Source organism: Ambystoma mexicanum, chromosome 11, assembly GCF_040938575.1.
Source record: "Ambystoma mexicanum isolate Mex_15411 chromosome 11, UKY_AmexF1_1, whole genome shotgun sequence".
In the NCBI taxonomy this organism is placed as follows: Eukaryota; Metazoa; Chordata; class Amphibia; order Caudata; family Ambystomatidae; genus Ambystoma; species Ambystoma mexicanum.
Genome location: NC_090934.1, coordinates 987,297,858 through 987,319,675, shown reverse-complemented (window position 1 = coordinate 987,319,675; position 21,818 = coordinate 987,297,858). Strand labels below are relative to the sequence as shown.

The 21,818-nt window shown below is 42.9% G+C and overlaps 1 protein-coding gene across 4 annotated transcripts in view; it reads left to right on the top strand.

Moving 5' to 3' along the window:
* The window catches only part of OSBPL5 (oxysterol binding protein like 5), a 1,112,782-nt gene that overhangs the window by 101,195 nt on the left and 989,769 nt on the right, over window positions 1-21,818 (top strand). The window lies entirely within an intron of this gene.

Below are 21,818 nucleotides of genomic sequence, written 5' to 3'. Positions count from 1 at the left end.
TCTTGACTGGCCCTGGATCCCTTGGAGGATGTTGTGGCCTTTGGGGCAGGCTCCTGGCCTTCGCTTTCTGCATCTGTGCCTGCAGGGGAACAAGAGATGCAGGGCATCAGTGATGGTGGTACGTGCAAGATGCATGATTTGGTGCTATTCAGTAGTTCACGTTTCATGCATTGCATTGTTGTAGGTGTGACACACAGGGTACTTGCAATGGGGGGGGGCCATATTGGCATACGTCGTGGACTCTCCTTTCTGGACTGATGTGTACTATGTGATATACCGTTGTATTGCGGTTTACGTGATGTGTGACATGTGATTTCTTCCTGTGTGTTGGGTGTCTGTTGGTAATGGATTGGCACGCAGCATGCATATCATTGTGACAGGGTTTGGGCCACCATCTGGACATGGATCTGTATATGTGTGTATGATGGACCATGCATTGACTTGGTTCACTTTTGCATCTGTTGTGCTACGTCATGCTTTGGTTCTCTGTGGTTTGTGGGGACAATCACATCCATCTGCTGATGATGGCACACCCGTCTCCATGTCTCCGAAGCCCTCGATAGATTCCATATTGTCTGTGGTGCTACATGTCTCCTTCCATCGTGACAGTTTGGTGGGTGAATGATCCCCACCACCTGTTGCCATGGCCTCCCTGTGATTGGCAGACAGTAGGTTGCGCACCCGGAGATGTAGACCGTCCCACCTTTTTTTGCAATCCTTCACCGTGCGGGTGGTGGTGCCAACCGCAGTCACCTTCCTTGATATCTCCTCCCATATTTCTTTTTTGCGCACTTGGGCTCTGCGCTTTAGGTCTTTAGCAAAGAACTCATCGGCATGGGCTACCAGCATGTCCGCTAGCATATCCAGCTCCTCGTCCGAGAAGCGATTCTTGTGCATGAGGGGGTTGACTTCTGAGTAGCCTTGGACATTATTGCTTGATTGTGCCTGCTCTCCACTCTGTACCAGTGCTGTGTTCGGAGGATTGCAATGGATTGTGTTATTTAAGATGGACGCCGGCGCATTTCCCGTTCCGGCGCAATGACGTTACTTCCAGGTCCGGTATTACGAACTCGGTATTTACATGATGGTATTGCCGGGTCTGTTATTAAGAGGTTGCTCCTGGGCTGAGGCGCATCATCGGGTTCCGTGATGGCACTACCGGGGGGGTCTTTAGCAGCATGGTGGTGTAGCCATTACCGGAATGGGCGTTCGCGCATGCTCGCGCTCTCGTAATCGCCCACTATTTGCGGTGTCGAGGGAACATGGATGCGCTAATAACACCATGCCGTTAATGACTGTGTTTTTACCGTGATTGTCGTAATGAGGCCCTTTATGTTTTAAAGTTGTTACATACCTATTGGTATATTGTAACTGTAACATTACACAGAAGGCACACTCCATGTAGAATTTTAATGGAAGCATTTTGGTTCATGGAATATTACCAAGGCATTTGGTAATCATTCTTTTACAGGTTATAGATGTGCTGTTCTGTCCAAACCAACAACTTGTGTTTTTACGTATGCAGTATAGTGGTCCAAAGTTGTTGTGAAACCTGTATGGTATATTATGGCTTTTGTGGTGAATGTTTTTTTCAAGAGACACTTATACATATGTGAAGTTGATTAGTATAACGTTATTTTTTTGTTTCATCTGCTCTGTATCTTAAAAGCATTAGTATGATATATTGGCCATGTGTGCCTATTTTAAAGTTGAAGGGATGTTCGAAGTGTAGAATGGGCACAGCATACCATGATATGCATTATTCAGAAGTTGCTGAAGTGGTATACACTTTGGTATAGCTATATACTCAAATCATTCATGTCGAACAAGTGTAAGTCATCACTACAATAAAAAATTTACAAGGATGTGTTCTCTCTCTCTCTCTCTAGTCCTTCTAGTGAGTACATGAGGAATTCCTGGGGATCCTCTTGTATATTATGGTACATTTAACAACTTTTGCACATTGAATCCCCTACCTGTCCTATACCAGATAGAGTGCAGATTGTGTCAGGATTTGTAAATACAGCTTTGTGAGTAATTCAAGTAAATATTACTCCGAGGTCATGACTATTGAAACAGCAGAATGGTTGCTACATTAGCATGGTTATTGCCTCCAGTGATGTGCTAAAACTTAAAAGGACTTGTGGGTGTGGAATATGATTGGTTTGAGGTCTCTGTCATTGTTTTGGTTTTTGTTCCAGGGATTTATAGGGAAGTATCATGTGTTCTCTTGTTGAATTGCTCTCGTCTTATAAACATATCTTTGAAAAGAAGTGTACTGCTGTGCACAGACATTTATTTTTCCTCAATTTGTCAAATTTAACCATGACAAACTGGTTATTATTTTGATTTGGATTTGGTTGTAAACTAACAATTGTTCTCCTTGCCCCATTAACTAAACCTTGAGATATATCAAGGTTGAGTCTTGGTATTACTCTGCAGTTGAGGCAGTGAGTCAATACTTTTTCGAATCCACCTGTGTTGGATACAAATATCTCTAGGTGATGTATGTGGTTAGTGGTGTGTTGACACACAAGTGCATGCCACAAACCTCTAATTTGTCTATGCAGATGGTATGGACTACTGGTTGCTATTAATTTTGAAGCATGTTCTTATTAAATTGGGTACACCCTGCAAGAGTTTAGATTAAACACACGTATTGTTGATTTTGCTGCATTAATTAGTCCTTCACTTGAGGGCCTGATGTGTTTTGTCCATACGGTTCATTTAAAAGTCTACTTTTAAGTAGGTTTTTATCTGTATTTGTAAGTACACCAATCCTTATGTTCTTTTGTATTTGAGTACATGTTGGGTCTGCTGATTGGCACATATTTTGCAGAAGATCTCTGTAGCAAAAGATAAGCGTTATATTACATTATTTATGCTGCCAATTGTGATATGGCATTCTTTGTGACCAAATGTTTTTAATACAAAGTGACTTTTGACTGGCACTAAATGTAGGAGATCCAAATATACAATGATATGTTTTCCTGCAAACAACTCTTCATATCCAGTCTTAAGGACATCTCACATTCTGAGCTGAATGATGACTAGCATTAAGTTAGAAACCAAGCTGACCTCATCTATTAGCAGAATGTTACTTTGTTCTAGAATTCTACCTACTTCAAATGCAGCCTCAGCAGACAATGTGTGATACTCTAGTTTGTTTTGACACTCAACTGGAAGGGCCTTGCACCTCTTATGTTGTAACCAGCTAGACTTGTCACAGCTACAACGCCTGAATTGTTTCTATCTGTTTTTCCTTGTAAAATGTAGATGCTTTTAATAAGAAACAATGTTCTGATCCAGCTTCACCATTACTAAAGAAGAGAAGAGGTTTGAAATTATTTCAGTTGCATGTTTTGTTCTCAACGAGTAATCCATGTTCATATTATTCAGTGACTTCTAGGTAAATGCTGAGTTGTTCATCAATTAACTTGATGTGAGCACTGACTAATCTTATTCAGATTACTTGGATTGTTCTATGGTTTTGTTACCTTGCTCATTGCTATTTTGCTATTTCTGCTTCATTTTAGATAGGTTGTTCTACCTGCAAGAGGTGGCTGACCCCCTTTGGGAGTTTCTTTACCCATTTCTTTTTCTATCTGTTCTTCATGATAACACAAATCTTCTAATATTCCTTTTATACTGTTAAAATGTCTCATTTGTAAGACTGCCTTCAGCTGCCTCCAAGGTTTGAATAACTGCAGCAGAGCCATGTAATCAAATTCTTTGGGGTCTGTATTTATTTCATTTTTTTTATAGCACCCAAACCCGGAAGTATCACAGCGCTAGGTTACATTTGTAGGACAAGAAAGTGGGTGAGGACAGTCACTTGCTTACATTAGCCGTTGGATCATGCCATACAGTACAGATAATTAGAGATTGGCATGAAGTAGTAGTACATATAATACAGTAAGAGTGGTTGGACATTCATTAGGTATACTTGTTGAATAGTATAGTTTTTTGTTTTTTGCGGAAGATCATGTAGGGGGGTTCTTCTTGGAGGCACTGTGGGAGAACATTCCAGAGAGAGGGGGCAATGAAGGTGAAGCTCGCTCCTCCTGCTCTTTGTCTGGAGAATCTGGGTGTGGTGAGTGCTAGGGGCATTGAGGAGTGCAGGCAGCGGAGGTTAGGTTTTTTTGAGTTGCGTTTGGTGAGGTAAGTGGGGGTGGTGTTATGAATGCAGCGGTGAGTGATGGTTATGACTTTAAATTCAATGAGTGGCTTAATGGGCAGCCAGTGAGCTTTGCGTCTCACAGGAGAGATATGGTCAGATCTTTTCAGGCCCCAGACAGCCCAAAGGGTGTTATTTTGGATTGGTTGTAGTTTAGTTAGGTTTTTTGAGGAAGTTCCTGCAAGGATGTCATTGCAGTAGTCCAATTTACTGGCAATGATGGCCCTCACCATAGTATGGGAGCTGATGGGGGTAAGGAACTGTCTGTAGATTTAAAGGAACCATTACTTGGTTAATTAGACTGAGGTTTGGAAGTCTCACTAAACCTGCTTCACAATTTAAAACTACATATCTGCCAGTTTTTTGGTGAGTCTCTATGTGAGTGGAATAATTTGATATTCCATATACACACATTCTTTCCAAAGAAGGAATTCTGTTTCGATAGTACATGTCAATTAGATCGGTTTTCAAGATATCTTGGCTGTTGAATTTTTCTTCAGTCAAATATTCAATTTCTTGGAATGAAGTATTCTTTTTCGACATAAAGCTGCACAAAGCTTCGCGAGAGAATATTCTCAGATTTTCTGTACACGGCTGTATCTGTTACACAGTCTGAGGCTTTGTGCGATCTGTAATCTCTATGTGAGAGCATTTTGATGCTGAAGCTGTATAGTTCTGAGAAAGGTTTTTTTCAGAAGAAATGTCCTCTCAGATATCTTTTAGCAATGTTTTCCCAGCTTTGGTGAGCTTGGCAGTGACATATCTTGTGACTACAGTTGAATTGTTGTAAATGTATTGAATGCCTATTTTAGCATTCCATATGGAGGCAACGATGCAATTGTAACCATTTATAGGATTGGAAGCTTCATCTCTTTTAAAATCATATGTGTTACAGGAGACTTGCTGTTTCTAACTGCAGACATGAGACCATTTACTTGACATATGGAGCAAACATGTCTAAGCAATCCAAAATAACATTACGCGTAGTGTTTGCCTTTGTTTCTATATCAGCGTTGACAATATTTGCCACGCTTATGTTGTTGGAAATGCAAGATTTTTGTTTGTGTCCTTATTTATTTTGTCTGTAGAGATGTTGCAGGTAGTGTATTTTTCAATAAGTAGTAAGACAGTATCATCACTGTCATGGACACATTTGGGAGTGTTTGGTATACACAAAAACATGTGAATATGTAGTGCTCCCCTAAACTGGTATTCTTTTCTCCAAATGTAATGTTCTACCTGTCCTAGTGGAGGAAAATCTAAATCTTTGTTGCAGGTGAAATGTAACAAGACAATGAAATGGTTGTTGATCTAAAGTGAAAGTCTATCCCTTCTTTATTTTGATATGCAGTGCATAGAAGTTTATATAAATTATCCCATGCATATACTGCACAAATGAATGTAACAAACCATGTGGGGGACCAAGGTTCCTTAGCATACAGCGACCATCATTGTGACATTGAAAACCTATATTCTTTTGTGCCTGGCCTAATCGCCTAGATGTTTTCCAATACTTGACTCCAACATTTCATCTTTGCCATCTTTTGAAGTAGTTTCCTAGCTGACATATTGGTAAAAGGGGTAGACGTTTTTGGTCCATGAGCAACATCATAACATAGAGTTGCTAGTTCACCTTCAAATAGAAGATGGAAAATGTAGTCAATGTTTTGATAGTATCTTGGCTCTTCAGATTGCATTCTGAGAGAATGCTACTTTGAGCCACTGATATTCAGAGGTCTTTCAGCATGTCCTCCTTCTCTTCCTGCAGGGAAGAGTAGTGTAAAACAGCATGCTTATAAACTTGCTTTCCCGTGCAATTAGAGATCAATTTGTTTGATACATTTGGTATGTTCCTAAAGCATCTGCCCTGATGTCTCGCAAATGTAGTGGGTGGATTGTGAAGTGGTCAAGCATGTTATCCATACTCTTAGGATCCACCATTCAAATGGAGGATAGCACAGGGGCAACGTTCTGGTCTTGGAAGAAAGAACGTGCAGAGCAACAGAGGTTTGGATCCTGGATCAACGCTTAGAAACCGGACTCGGATAATAAGCTTGTAATAAAAAAAACAATTACAATAAAAATAAAATGTAAAAATAAAACAGTTTGTAGTGTGTCATTATATATTTTGGTTTCTTCTTTTATGTTGTTTTCTATGTTTATCTCTTTGGAGTATTCATTGTTCTTTTGCAGATATGGTAGATTTTCTTTTACTTTGCTTAAGTCAACTAGTTGTTGCCAAATTTGTTTTGGTATACCATTCAACAATGCCATTAAATATGGATTTAGTGGAAGTGCAGCACCGAGAGTTTCAAAGTGTTCTCGGGTCCAATATGCTGTTGGCATTTTTCTCTAACAAGAGGGACCACCCGTTTGCGTTACGTTGTGCTTTTGTTATTACATGTACAGAGCTGACAGCTCACACTCTTAGCGCAGCCAAACATAGACATACCGGGGGCCTCCCAGCGAACACATGCTCTGATCAGTTACGCTTTAAACGTCATAGTTTTATCATAAATAAAACAATCAAAATTGGACCCGCTTACGAATTGAATGCAGCACACCACGAGGCTCGGTCATGGCATTTGCAGTGCTCCGTCAAATGCACTTCTAATATAGTCTCTATGCTGCAAGAGGCAGTTTTGCAATATGTATTAAGTAGTCACTGGGGCACATCTAACAAGGGACCTGTATTTGTCCTTCCATTTAAGTTATTTCACAAGAAAGCGAGTTCACTGAGACCTGAAAACAACAATACCAGTATTAAGATCATTCACAACTCTTTGTATGATTTCTCCTTGACTTTTATAATGGGACTTTTCAAGTTCACTTCTCTTACCAAACCCATTAAATAAGACTGGCTCTGCTGATGTTCTCATTTGTCCTTTCAGATGTTACTAATCAGTAAAATGATACAGTCTCATCCATCATTCAATTGCAACATGCCATATCGAAGGGTCACCATTTATTGTAAGGTATTTTTTTAAAATACTCTTTTCAGTTTCACAAATAGACTTACATTTCACTAATTACTTTTGAAATGTTTCAAATTATTACATACTTTTTATTGAGTATTTGCTTAGAGAAATGCAGATAATCAAAAGTTACACGTTTCAATGGAACTGGATAATCAATCTGATTTGTATCTCTTTGGTACGAGTTACAGATCACAGATGTGTAACTCTCTATGATTCCAAATGAGGGGTGTGGGTTTCTTTTAAGCAAGCCAACTGTAATGCCAGCAATGTGTTTTCTCTTGAATCAGACGGAGGTTTCATTTTTCCCTAAACGTACAGCTATGTATGGAATGTTCTGCCGTTTCAAACCTAGGTGTGTTCTATTCTTGGTGGCTGGCATATGTATTAACTGTAATACATTCTCTCCATTTTTTTTTAACCAAGTGCTGTTAACAGATGTGGCAGAATAGGCTTTACTTTAAACTAATGGAATTAAATTTTTCCCCTTGTTTTCCTCTCTTTTGCTGTGTTCGGTTTCTCTTTTTCTTCTGTACCATATGAATTTTTTTGTGGCATTTTGATGTCACATCATTGCTTTAACTTGATATTATGAATTTATCATCCTTGAGAAAGACCTGCCGCAGTCGAAACACGTGTCGACTGACTCCTTTTACTTGTACTACTTCTGAGCCTGATACATGTTAAAAATATTCTGATTGAACTACTCACACCTTATGGCAGATGTGTGTTACTGTCTGACTATTAACCATTAATCATAATAATGTGTCTAGGAAGATTCTGCATGGGATAAAGGACTTTGTATGGGGTAATATACGTCAAAGGCTTAAACTAGAGAAACTCTAGGCCCCTGTCATGGCGGATGGCCTTAATTTGCCAAATGCAGAATTGTACTACTTAGTACAGCAGCTCTCTCAGGCAATTGCATTCTTTAAGGAGACTGAAAATGAACCACACTGTGTTAGGCTAGAACAACATATAGAGGGACGGCAATGGTATATGGTGAGAGTAGTGAGAGCAAAAATCACCCAATTCTGAGAACTACTGTGAAACCTTGGGAAAGAACCCACTCACTGATCCAGGTAGCTAGCCACTGGCAGTGAGAGGCAACGCTTGTGAATAATAGAATCAATAAAATTGAAGGAGAATGCATAGCATGGGCAGCATGGGAAAACAAAGGAATACGGCACATTAAAGACATATTAGAGGAGGAGGAGCTACTTCACTATAACAAGCTTGCACAGACACAATTTAGACCCTTCAGACAGGTGGAAATATATGCAACCTGCGCACTGCGTCACCAGGGCGCAAAGGGACCATCGACAAATTCGGAGAAGCTCGCCAGTGGCAAAATTAATTAGAAATTGGAGGGGAGTGAGGGGATAGGAAATCTCAATGCATCGCTGAGAGATTCCCTATATGAAAGTAGTAAGAAGGAAGGAATAGTGGAGAGGTGGCAAAAAATACTCAGCATCCAGTTGAGCAAAGAAGCAATTGACAGGATCATGAAAAACTATGCATTAGGGTGTCGCGAAGTTACGCTCAAATTGACCCAGTTCAAAGTATTGCAGGGTTGGTACTGGACTCCAAAGAGGTTTCAGACTGTAGGTCTCAAGCAGCAAGCTATATTTTGCAGACGTAGCGCGCAGGATGTGAAGAAAGATGTCTCTGCATTTCTTTGAGATCATGCTTTGGTATATTTTGACAATGCCAACATTCGACATTATGCAATTAGTGTTGTTTGAAAAAATTGGGTGCATGCCACAAATCATGGCAATAAGCTCTTTTTGCATACTTTTTAGGGTGCAGTGCATCTGTTTTTGTGAAAATAGATAGTAATGTTCAAAAGTCTCTTTTTAAAAGTCACCATAATTTTTATTTAAAAAAAAAAAAAGGTTTTGGATTTATTTTGGCAGGAATTCCATTCCACGCACACCAGAGGGGTACACAGAGAAGTAGATTGAATTGTTCTACTGTTTGACTACAAAAGCGGGTTCTAAGAAGAACCTTTATATTGGGTTTTTTGTATTTTCTTCGAGAACACACCAACCACCACATGAATAAAATGACAAGAGAAAGGGGAGGCTGGCATACATAAGAGGGTAAAAGAATTATGGGTGGTGGCAATCCTTTGCATGTGCCCTCCCTGCAGCAAAGGCACTGTGCTATTGCTCCCTCCAGCAAATATTTATTTATGACAGTTGTTCTTTGCAGATATGGATCAACTGCCTTCTGTATATATTGCGAAGTTGCAGGAGAAATCCTCTGCCCAACTGAGATGTTTCTAGTGTAGGTAGAGGTGGAAGAAGATGTTGAGGAAGTTATATGGTTTCCCTTGAAAGGAATTGCCTTTCTCAAGTAAGCTGCATTAACTGTATTGTTGTGGCTGTGTATGGAAGTCATACCAAAGAGTACTGCCATAGTTTGCCATGACTAGGTTCTGCATAGTCGGGCAGCCTAAGCTTTTGGCACATTTCAAATGGTGGTAAATAAACACCACACCCATGAGTCCTCATGGGTATCAGATGTCTCAGGAACTTCTTCCATCTCATCATGATCTTCCTCTTCCTCCTGCAGTTTATTTAAAGCTATACCCTTTTTCTCCCCTCTTCCATGTACTCCAGGTAGTGGGGTGGGAGTGGTGGTGGCCCTTAGGGGAGGGGGACTGCCATCGTAGCTGACATTATGGCTTGGAGATCTCAGAGAGAGATACTATCCTGCAGGTGCAGAAGCTTTCTGAAAATTAATAAAATAAATGGGTGTGTCACCTGGATGTGCCGTCCGTGGAACCAATATGCTGTCTGCAGACGCTGGAGACTGTAAAAAGGGAGGAAAAGTTGAACAAAGTGTAGAGATAGTTAGAAATGGTTATTTTATACATTGAACAATAAATGTATAAATAAACACAGATAAGTATTGTAAATTGAATTTATTGCATTGATGTCAAGTTGTGGTGTTCCATGTACTGCTGAACAACACATTTTATTATAGATAATATCACTATAGTTGGAAACTTCAGCAAATCTTTGATCCATTAATAAATGATTAAGGGGATTCTTGGTGGCATTGTTCACAAGTTCACATTTCACAATGGTATTTAATGCTTCTTTAAAATAGTTTTTCATGCCCATACATAATCTGATAAAATTGCATTTATATTTATTTTGATTCATCACATATTTTTTGGCGAGTGTTCTATTTTCTGCAGTATTTAGTCAAATTTCATTAATGCTTTGCTCAGGCTTCCTTATTCGTATGTAGGTATACCAACATCCCACAAACGGAGACTCTACTTATAGTCGAGAAAACCCTCCAAGAGATGGGCCCCACCATTGATAAGCCGATTCAATTCATTTTAAAATTAACAGAAATAGCACTGACCTAAAGTTTCTTTCTGTACAAAGAAACCTTTTTTAAACAGTGCTCCGGTACTGCTATGGGAGCAACTTTTGCCCCGTCCCTGGCAAACCTATATGTGGCTCACTTTGAGGAGACAAACATATACCCCACAACGAACCCATACCTACCTAACATCTCAGTATGGGCTCGATACATTGATGACATTTTCTTGGTCTTCACAGGCAATGAAGTTGCGCTGAATGAATGTATGCTGTGGCTGAACTCCAGAAATAGATAACTAAAATTTGCCCACAGCGCTAAGAAACAAATTAAACCATTTCTTGACGTGGAGATAAGTGCAGACGCAGGGACTTTGACCACCACAGTCTTTAGAAAGCCCACGGATCACAATTCCCTTTTGCAATACTCTAGTTTCCATCCAAAAACCCTCTGCGACAACTTGCCTTTTGGACAATTCCTCAGATACAGGAGGAATTGTTCCAGCCTTCAGGAATATGACACCCAATCCTTAATCCTCAAAGAAAGACTACTTGACAGAGGATATCCTAAGAAGTTCATTAGGCAAGCTCGAAAACGTGCGAGGAATATCCCACAGGATATTACTTTACAACAGACAGCACAACCAGAAGGACAAAAAAAACATCACTGCGGTTTTTGGATATTCCACTAAACCAAACATAATCAAGAGGGAAATCCTTAAGCTCTGGCCGATCCTTAACGTAGGGACTGTTAATCTCCCAACCCTCCGTTTTGCCATCAGAAAAAGAAAAAACATTAGATATACCCTTGTGCATTCCTATCAGGAACCCAGTGATGATACACAAACCACACTATGGGATACCACACCGGCAATGGGACATACTCCCTGCGGCCACTGCAATGTATGCAACCTCACTGCACGGACCAGAACCCTCGATTTGGGTCTTTGCACAGTTTGGAAACAAAATACACTTACCAAATGTAACACAGCCAATGCTATGTATATGATAAAATGCCCCTGTAATCTCATCTATATAGGGATGACTAGCAGACCCATAAAAAAACAAATACAAGAACACATGTCTTGTATAAGAACAAAATGTGAAAATGCACCCTTGGTGGCTCACTTTCTCCTACATAAACATACACCACAGGACATCAGATGGAACATCGTAGAAAGGGTTAAATGCCCCAGAAGAGGAGGTGATATTGCCAGCATGCTTCTCAAACGAGAACAGAGTTGGATCTTCCGTTTAAAAACGGATACAGGGGGGCTTAATGAGTCCATCCCGTGGCAAGCCCTCTCTGTAATTATGTAAGTATTACTTCACCATCAGACCCGTCTTAATGACATAGGATCTTCTAGATCCCTTCCCTTACTCCCAGCACTTCCTATATCTAATTACAGGAATCTATTCAATCCCAGGAATGATTATAACATCATGGTCATGGCTCACCCCTGTCATGCACTTTGCTAACATCCTATTGCATGCAGTGGCCCTTTGGCCCGCTTTGTCAAACATAGAGGCAGGTTTTTGGACATTTGTTTTTGCTCCATACCAGCCCCTCTTTTCGGCCTGCCTGACTTGCCCGACTCACGGCCCTCTACTCAGGCTGTTCAGAATTAAGACATGCGCGTCCGGGTCGCGTAGACACGCGATCTGTCAAACATACACGTGACCACCACACATGACGCACGGACCCGCTAGCCCTAATCTGCAACCTGCGCACCGACCGAAGACCATACGGGATTTAAAGGCTGGTCGTACCATGGAGAGCAAGTAAGTGGGTTCGGCATATTCTCTTGAGCCTTTAGCGAGTTGCGGGATAAGTTTGTATGACTTTGCACAGTGATGCACAGCGTGGCTGCCTCTGCCAGCCTGGTATGGGAACACGAAGGTGGAGAAGCTTCTCTTTGTTCCGAAGCTCCAGTAGCAATCTAGAGTGCATGATAGCAGCTGGTCGGATCACACTGCACAGTGATGCACAGCGCGGCTGCCTTTGCCCGCTCGTGTATGGGAAGACGAAGGTATAGATGCCTCTTTCTGCTCTGAGGCTCCATTAGCAATGTAGAATGCAAGATAGCAGTTGTTGACACTCACAAAGGGGAGGGTGGGAAGGGGCGACTGGCGCAGACCGTACTGCTTCCGATTGCCCTGTCCTCTTCCTTCCTAGTGACCTGTCCGTGTTATACAACACACACGGACTAATGAATTCACAAATAAAACCCTAGCAACCCTGACCGCTGAACAGACCCACTGCAGCAGGAAGGTTAGTGTTTGGCCCACATTCACCGTGCTCTTTTGCCTTTGTGGGATTTGCCTTTTACTTGAAAAAAATGTTATTTGAGAAAATATACATGCTACAAGACAAAACAACCTAACAAGTTGTCATGATATCTTGCACCCACACAATCAAAAAAGTATGGGGTGTGCAGGTATGGACTAGATAGTTCCTCTACTTCGGTTGGGACCAGATTAAACATAAAACACGATGACCACTTATATTAGTGTGAATTACCCCAAGAGAAATTGGGGAGGCAAATTACCATATGTGCAATCAGGTCATGATATCTTGCACACCCCACAATGTAAAGGTATGGGGTGTTCAGGGAGGGGCTAGATTGTACCACTGCTTTGATTAGGACGATATTAAACATAAAACAGGATGACCTCTTGTGTCATTGTGACTTAACCCCCAGGAGATAGGGGATGTGAATTACCATAGGTGCATTCAGGCCACGATATGCTGTATCCCCACAATAAAAAGGTATGGGGGTGTGCAGGGAGGGGTTAGATGGTGCCTCTATATTGGTTGGGACCAGAATATAAACCGGATGAAAACTTGTGCGAGTTAACCCCGGAGAGACAGGGTATGTGAATTACTGTAGGTGTGTCCAGGCCATGATATCTTGCACCCACACAATCAAAAGGTATGGGGTGTCCAGGGAGGAGCTAGATGGTGCGTTTTCATTGGTTGGGACCAGATCAAATATATAACGGGGTGAACATGTGGGTGAGTTAACCCCTGTGAGACAGGCTATGTGAATTACTGTAGGTGGGTCCAGGCCATGATATCTTGCACCCACACAATCAAAAGGTCTGGGTTGTCCAGGGAGGCGCTAGATGTTTCCTCTAGTTCGGTTGGGACCAGATTAAACATAAAACAGGATGACCACTTGTGTTAGTGTGAGTTAACCTCAGGTAGGCAGGGGATGCTGATATAGGTGTGTTCAGGCCATGATATCTTGCACCCCACAATCAATCCAGGGAGGGGCTAGATGGTGCTCTTACATCGATTGGGACCAGAGAAAACATAAAACATGATGACCACTTGTCATTGTAAGCTCACCCCAGGGAGACGGGATGCAAATTGTTCAGGCCACAATATGTTGCACCCCTGCAATCCTGCAATCAAAAGGTATGGGGGTGTGCAGGGAGGGGTTGGATGGTACCACTACATTGGTTGGGACCAGATTAAACATAAAACAGAATGACCACTTGTGTCATTGTGAGTTAACCCGAGGGAGACAGGGAATGCGAATTACCGTAGGTGTGTGCAGGCCATGATATCTTGCACCTCCACAATCAAAAAGGTATGGAGGTGTCCAGGTAGGGGCTGGATGGTGCCCTTACACTGGTTGGGACCTGAGTAAATATAAAACAGGATGACAACTTGTGTTAGTGTGAATTACCCCAAGAGAAATGTGGGATGCAAATAACCATAGGTGCAATCAGGTCATGATATCTTGCACCCCCCACAATCAAAAAGGAATGGGGGAGTGTAAGGAGGGGATAGATGGTGCCCTTACATAGGTTGGGACCAGAGTAAAAAAACAGGATGACCACTTGTGTCATTGTGAGTTAACCCTAGGGAGAAAGGGAATGCAAATTATTGTAGATGTGTTCAGGCCATGATATCTTGCACCCCTATAATCAAAAGGTATGGGATGTCCAGGGAGGGGCTAGATTGTACCACTACTTCGGTTGGGACCAGATTGAACATAAAACAGGATGACCACTTGTGTTAGTGTGAGTTAACCCCAGGGGGATAGGGGATGCAAACTACCATAGGTGCGTTCAGGCCTTGATATCTTGCAGCCCCCACAATCAAAAGATATTGGGGTATTATGGGAGGGGCTAGATGGTGCCTCTACACATTGGTTAGGACCAGAGTAAACATAAAGCAGGATGACCACTTGTGTTTTTTCTTCTTTTTTTAAATGTATTTTTATTATTTTCAAATAAAACAAAATAACATACAGACGTGGCGCATCACCAGTGATACATCAGATTGTTCGCCTGTTCAAAACTCCCCAGACTCTCCCTAGCCTATTCCACTTGCCATACCTACCTATGATATGTATTAATTTACTTGAACTTCTCACCATCTCTCTATCCCACTGATTTTTCTGGAGGTCTCTCAGCCACACGTCAATCACTGGCTGAGACGAGCTTTCCACTCCGTTGCTATCCTGCGCTTCGCTAGGATGTACGCTAGACCTTTCAGTTTACTAACATGTCTGACCTGCTTTGGTCTCGGAAAATGTCCTAACAAGCATGTCTTGGAGGAGACGGAGTCTGATGACACGCCAACCTTAGTTAGGGTCCGGGCCACCCCCTCCCAAAATTGGCATATTTCCACACAGACCCAGAACATATGTATCAGGTCTGCGTTGATCTGGCCACATTTCGGACAGTCTTGTTCTATTGCGTTACCAAATTTTGCAATCTTCTCCAGTGTTAGGTATGCTCTGTGAGTTACATATAACTGGATCAACTGTAGTTTTGTGTTTCTGCACACTTTCTTGTGGTACCCCACATTCCTACTCCAGGGAGCGTCCGACAGCTGCTCTTGCAGATCTATTTCCCAAAATTGCTGCGTCTGTGTTAGATTGCTATCTGGACTCGCTAACAGTAATTCATATAATCTCGGCACTGCATGTCCACCTTCAGAGATATCACAGACCTTTTCAATCATTTCATCTTCTACCCATATTCCCTCCTATCTCGGCTACTTCAGTTGTATTCTATGGAGAAGTGAAGCGTAGGTTATATGCTGCCCTTTCTGCACTCCTGTTTCCAAAACAACCTCACTGAAGGTCCTCAGGCATCCCTCATTCCGTACATCTCCCAATGTCGCCACCCCTCTGGTCTCCGAGTATTTCCCGACACCCAGCTTAAGTTGCTCATCTTCTCTTTTCAGCATCACCAATGAGATCAGGGATGAAAATGGTGTTACTTTACCCAGAAAACGGCAAGCTCTTTGCCACATCATCATGCCTAGCTTCGACAGCGGGGGGGGGGGGGCTTGGGATCACGCGGTACTGTGGTCCACATTATCTCTTCTAAAAAGAATGGGGTGCATGCCTGGTGTAGTAACCCGGTGTCTTGGGTCTGTTCATCTGACAGCCGGATCTGTGTGAAATTACAGAATTGAAAAGTCTGACCACCAAAAGTCTGTTTTTTTTCTTCCTCCATTTTTTCTGCATATATATATATAGGGAGATACCCTCCACAGCCCCCCACCTTACACCTATACATTTTTATTAACTTTAACCCCCACATATACATATGCGAATAAATGGGGGTAGGACATTTCTACTTAGGTAACTTCGTCCTAACCCTGACAGCCAGTACTACTCCGAGGTTTCTGAATTTCCCACTTGATCGGTAACTTTTGTAACCCGCCCTCAGTCCTCCGCCTGTACCCTGCAAGGGGGAACAAGCTTGACTATTGTAATATCAGAAAGGTCCGCATAGCGCTCAAACACTTCTAATATGTATTCTAAATTGTTCTCTGGCTCTTATAGGTAAAGAAGCATATCATCCGCATACAGGGAGATCAAGTGTGTGCTACCCAGTATTTTTTATGCCGGCATTCTGGTATTCTTTCCGTAAACATACCACTAGAGGATCCAAGGCCAATATAAATAACATAGGAGACCAGGGGCAGCTATGCCTCGTACCTTTGCTCCACCTCGATTGCTCTGAAATAATGGAGCCTGTCTTGACTCTCGCCATTGGGTTGCTGTATATTAGCTTTACCCATTTGATATATGTGGGGCCCATACCAAAACCTTTCAATACCGCTAGCAGTCACGGCCACCGAACAGAGTCAAATGCCGTCATTGCATCCATCGAGGCCACTGCCAGAAGCTGGGAGCTGTCCTGGGTTTGATCTATTACATGGTCCAGACGTCTTAGATTACACGTGATTTCCTCTTTGGGACATAACTTGATTGATCTGGATGTACGAGTTTATGAATTACTGGTTTCAGCCTGTTAGCCATCAGGGCCGCCAGGATCTTTCCATCCTGGTTGAGCAGCGAGAGGGGTCTGTAAGAACCGCAATCGGTATTAGGTTTGTTGGGCTTCAATAATGGCACTATAATTGATTCTCTTAATGACAGCTGCAAAATGCCTTTATCTACTGCTTCATTCAGCATTCCCCAACACTGAGGTCGGGAACTCTGCCATGAACTCTTTGTAGAACTCACTTGGCAAACCATCCGCTCCTGGACTCTTCCCTGGCGGCAACCCTTTTATGGTATGTTCCAACTCGCCTTGGGTTATGGGGGCTTCGAGTGTGTCTGCCTCTTCTGCGTCTAACTGTGGAAGATCTACCAGTGTTAAGGCTTCTTCTATTTCTGATTCCTGGGTTTCTTATGTCTCTTCGTATAGTGTCTTATAGAAATAATAAAAATAATTATTTATGTCCTGTTGCGTCTCACTGATCTCCCCATTTTTAGCTGTGATTGCCCGAATTGCATTCTGCTCCGTTTCATTTTTATACAACCAGGCTCACAAGCGTCCGGTGTGTCCCCTTCGGCGTGTTGTCTTTCCACATATTTCCTGTAACTCAAATTGCTCAATCTGTCCCAATGTGCCAAGCACTCATGCTGGAGGGCAACCGTTTCTTGGGCACTCCCGCTAAATAGATCTTGTTGACCGTCTATGGCTTCTCATTTTATCTCAGCCTTACGTAAATCCTTCTCTATTGCGGCTTGGACCCCGTCCGCTTTAGCAATCAAAGTCCCCCTGATCACTACCTTGAAAGCCTCCCATAACGTGCCCGCTGATTCCACACTTCCGGTATTATGCGTAAAATACGACAACTTGTGTTAGTGTGAGTTAACCTCAGGAAGGCAGGAGATGTGAATTACCATAGGTGCGTGCAGGATATTATATCCTTACATTGGTTGGGGCCAGAGTAAATACAAAACAGGATGACCACTTGTGTCAGTGTAAATTAACCATAGGAAGGCAGGGAATGCGAATTACCATAGGTGTTTTCAGACCATGATATCTTGCACCCCTCACAATCAAAAAGGTATGGGGTGCCCCGTGAGGGGCTAGATGGTGCCTCTACATTGGTTGGCACCAGAGTAAATATAAAACAGGATGACGACTTGTGTTAGTGTGAATTAGCCACAGTGAGGCAGGGGATGCGAATTACCGTAGGTTTGTTCAGGCCATGAAATCTTGCACCTCCACTATCAAAATGTTTTGTACTGTTCTTGTAAGTGTATGAATGCTGCACCTCTGGTACATGTGCATAGTATTCAACTCTGTGACGTGCAGTATGGGCCATTATTTGCCAGTGCACCATTGTTTCGATGTAGTGGTGCATATAGGTCTGATAAAATGTCCCCTCTAAACATAATGAAATATTCTCTGCAAGCCCGGGTGAAGATGTGTGGGGGACCATTTCAACATGATGGTTGTGTGCTCCCCTTGCTTAGAGCAGAAAGAATTCTGAGGCTCCTGTGGGGAGGAGGGCATACATTTGGAGATAAAGATAAGGTTAATAGCCGCCAATAATCACAAGCCAGCAGAGAGCTGAAACACTAAATGACCGCTGAATAGTTGTGAATCATCCTTCTTCATAAGAAAGTGGCTGACGTGGAGGAAACAGTATTGAAAGTAGGTGATAATACTTCTGTTTTGCTCAATGCAAGTGACAGCAGGACGGGCTCCAGCAGCAGCTTGTAAGGCGAGCACTGCAAAGCACACACACTAAGACCCAGAAAGTGAGCAATATATATAGGAATATACTGCTGTGTTATTAGACTGCTGAGTGGCAATATGGGGTTGTTGCTGGGGGCCCAGTGAGGCTTGACGCCCCTTTCATTTGAAAGAGTTGAAAAGCCTTGCCGCCGTCCCTGATTCTCTGCTAATGTGCTGTCCTCATTGCTTACTAGCAAAGTATACAGCACAATACTAGCAGCTACGCACCAGGGCTATACAGGCGTAGAGTCCTGTTAACATAAAATTATAAGTTCATAACAGATTTATAAATACACATGTACAAACTGAGCTAAGTACAACTCTTCCATTGACCTGGATTTGGACAATTGGCAGTAGATTGTGTTGTTGCAGAGCTTGCTTGGTGCCCCATCTTTCCTCCAAGACTAGCTTGCGGAGTTTAAGTAAAAGGTATTACATGCAGATGTAATATTCTAGTCCTTGCGCACTGCTTTTTTTTTAAGGGATAGTCCTGGCACCTATGTTCCCAGTGTCTGGTCCAACTCTTAAGACGCAATTCTTTTGATTTAAATGGTTTTTTAGTAAGCAGACTCAGATCTGTGTGCAACATGCAGTTTAATGTTCACCTTGGCAGAGCAATGGTCTTGCAGTTCAGAGGTAGTGCAGCCATCTCCATGTAACGCCCCCCCCCCACCCTTAGCCCTAGGACAAGAACCGCATACACTGTGCGGCCCTGAAACTTACAACGGCATGCATAGAAAAAGCAGTCACCAGTTCCCTCACTCTAACATGAGAAGCCCTATATTATACCATACAGTATGATATTCGGCTTTCGGCTTTCCATGACAGAGTGAAGGCCCTGAAGCCATGCCCACCTGGTAGCTGTGAGGGCGGACTACTGGGTGAGCGTGGCTCCGAAGATTGCCGAACACTGCCTCCTTCATGCAGCCATGGGGATGCAGGATTTCGTTCAACACCTGCACCTATTGTAAACAAGGCTGGAGATAGAGCCATGAGTTCTGCCCCCTTCCGACACCTTCCCCCTGCAGCAAATAACAGGTGCTATGCCTACAGCTCATGTCATGCAAACTTAAGTATCGTACCTATACTTAATTTTGCATGACAGTGAGCTGGAAGCGATGAGCCCTTTATTTGCTATCGGGCAAGAAAGGGAAGCCGGGCCACACACAATACAAGAACAGCAGGGGGCTCAATTGACACCAAGACTCTCAGCAACTGAGCCCCCTGTTGTTCTGGTATTGTGTGTGGCCCAGCGAGGCTTAATTCTTTCATATGCGCTGTGGAAAAACGTTCTCCCTGTCCCTCGCTGCAGTGAATTTTGATTAAAAGTAAGACATTATGAAACGTTTTCTCAGAGCGCCTCCGCTACCCAGGCAGGACGTGCACAGAAAAATCTCAAACAGGGCGTTGTGTGGAATCTTTGCTGGGGCTGAGGCAGAGGCAAGCCGGCTAGAGATCTGATGCCGGATCTCAGATCCGGCGAGAGCTGGTGTTGTATGGTGTCTCAATGGCAGCATGAGGGAGGCAATGTTCGGCAATCTTCAGAGCCACGCGCACCCAGTAACCCGCCCTCAGCACTACAAGGTAGCCGTGGCTTCAGGGCCTTCACTCTGTCATGGGAAGCTGAATATCATACTGTAATAATACTGTCCTATTACTTGCAAAATCCACAAATTGCATAGTAAAGCATCATGACAACCTGTAAATCCTTATAGCAGCATGCTGGGCCAAAATAACATCAGTATACCTTTATTTTCCACATCCTGAACGGAAAACTATAAAATGCAAAAGGCAAAATATCCATTTACCCACTTTATTTTCAAAATATCCATTTACCCACTTTATTTTCAGTGCTTTAAGACAAAATAAAAGAATTTGTGTCATAAACTCACTTAGGTTTGGAGATTCCTCCAGCGAGTTATCATGTATGGTTTTAAGAACATTCAACTAAGGACATCCAAGCAAAATTTACTTTTTTGCATATCAAGCTATTAGACGTTATGGGTGTAACCACATTTACAAAGGGGGGGTTTTATTGTGTTGCTCGCTTTAACTATCACAGATTTGCAAGGTGTCTTTCAGTTAGAAATTCAATATCATGCATAAGAAAGACTCTGCTGCTGATGACGAGTTCATTACGGCACTGGCTGCAGAGCCAGGGACACAGCCTGTGTGTCTCAGGGGGGCTGTGACTCTGGGAAACGGGTAATGCTTGATGAGCCGAATAGATAGTGGACTTGCTTCGGAAGAAACAAAATGCACCCAGGAGCATGTTCCTGATCATTTGAACTGTTAAAGGGTACGGAAGCCCCGCCCCTCAGCTAACTTTTCAGAGGGGGCTGACTTCAGCTCGGTCAGCACAATAACATTGTGCTCCTGGCATTGTATGATATTCTGCATCCCCCACAGATGACAGGGATGCGCAGGGGCAGAGCTACAAAGGTCATCACTGGCCAATCCCAGCAACATAGCTGTTGGAGGGCGGGCTATCACACTGTATTTTCATTTTTACACTGTTTGTATGGCTGTAGCCATCTGTGGGTGGGCGGGGTATCCAAGTGGAAGAGGTCCCAAAGATTACCGTACACCGCCTCCCTCATGCTGCCATGGGGATGCAGGATATCATACACCGGGATAGGGATAATACCAGCCAAGAAGACAAAGATCTGCTGTTGTTGCACCCAAAACCAAAATAGGAAAAACAAACCCACTGGCACCTAAATATACCTGACGCTTCTAAACACTTCTGAGATGCATAAGCGCCTTATAAAAACACAATAAAAAATAAATACCTGCCTGTACACAGGCATGGAGTGGTCCTTCCTCTGGGATTCTCTTCCTAAGCACATATAGACGTCCTACGTGAAAGCGTCATGGCACTTAACAGAAATACATCATTTAGAAAGTATCAGCAAACTTTTAAACAAACACACAATGCTATCGGGTCTCATAGGGCTATATTAGTGTGATTGATAATGAAAGCAATAGAAGGCCTCCCTTTAGCCTTCTATGCCACACATTACAAAGGGGCAAATGAACAACCCCCTCCCCGGGGAATGCCAAATCGCCCCTCAGGAGAAATAATAACTGAACTTTTATGCTGGAAATTCGTATCCAAATGCGTCTGTCTGCATAAAACACATATTCCCATCTGCTGCACATACATATCCGCCAACCCCCCGCCCCTCTCCAGCGGGGAGGATAACTATTCGCTGAGCTGTTCACTGATATGGAAGTCCCACTGGGAAGGGAGAAACGCGCTGTGCCCAGCCCCACTCCATAAAACACATCTCCCCCCGGGCAAATCGCCCATCTGCA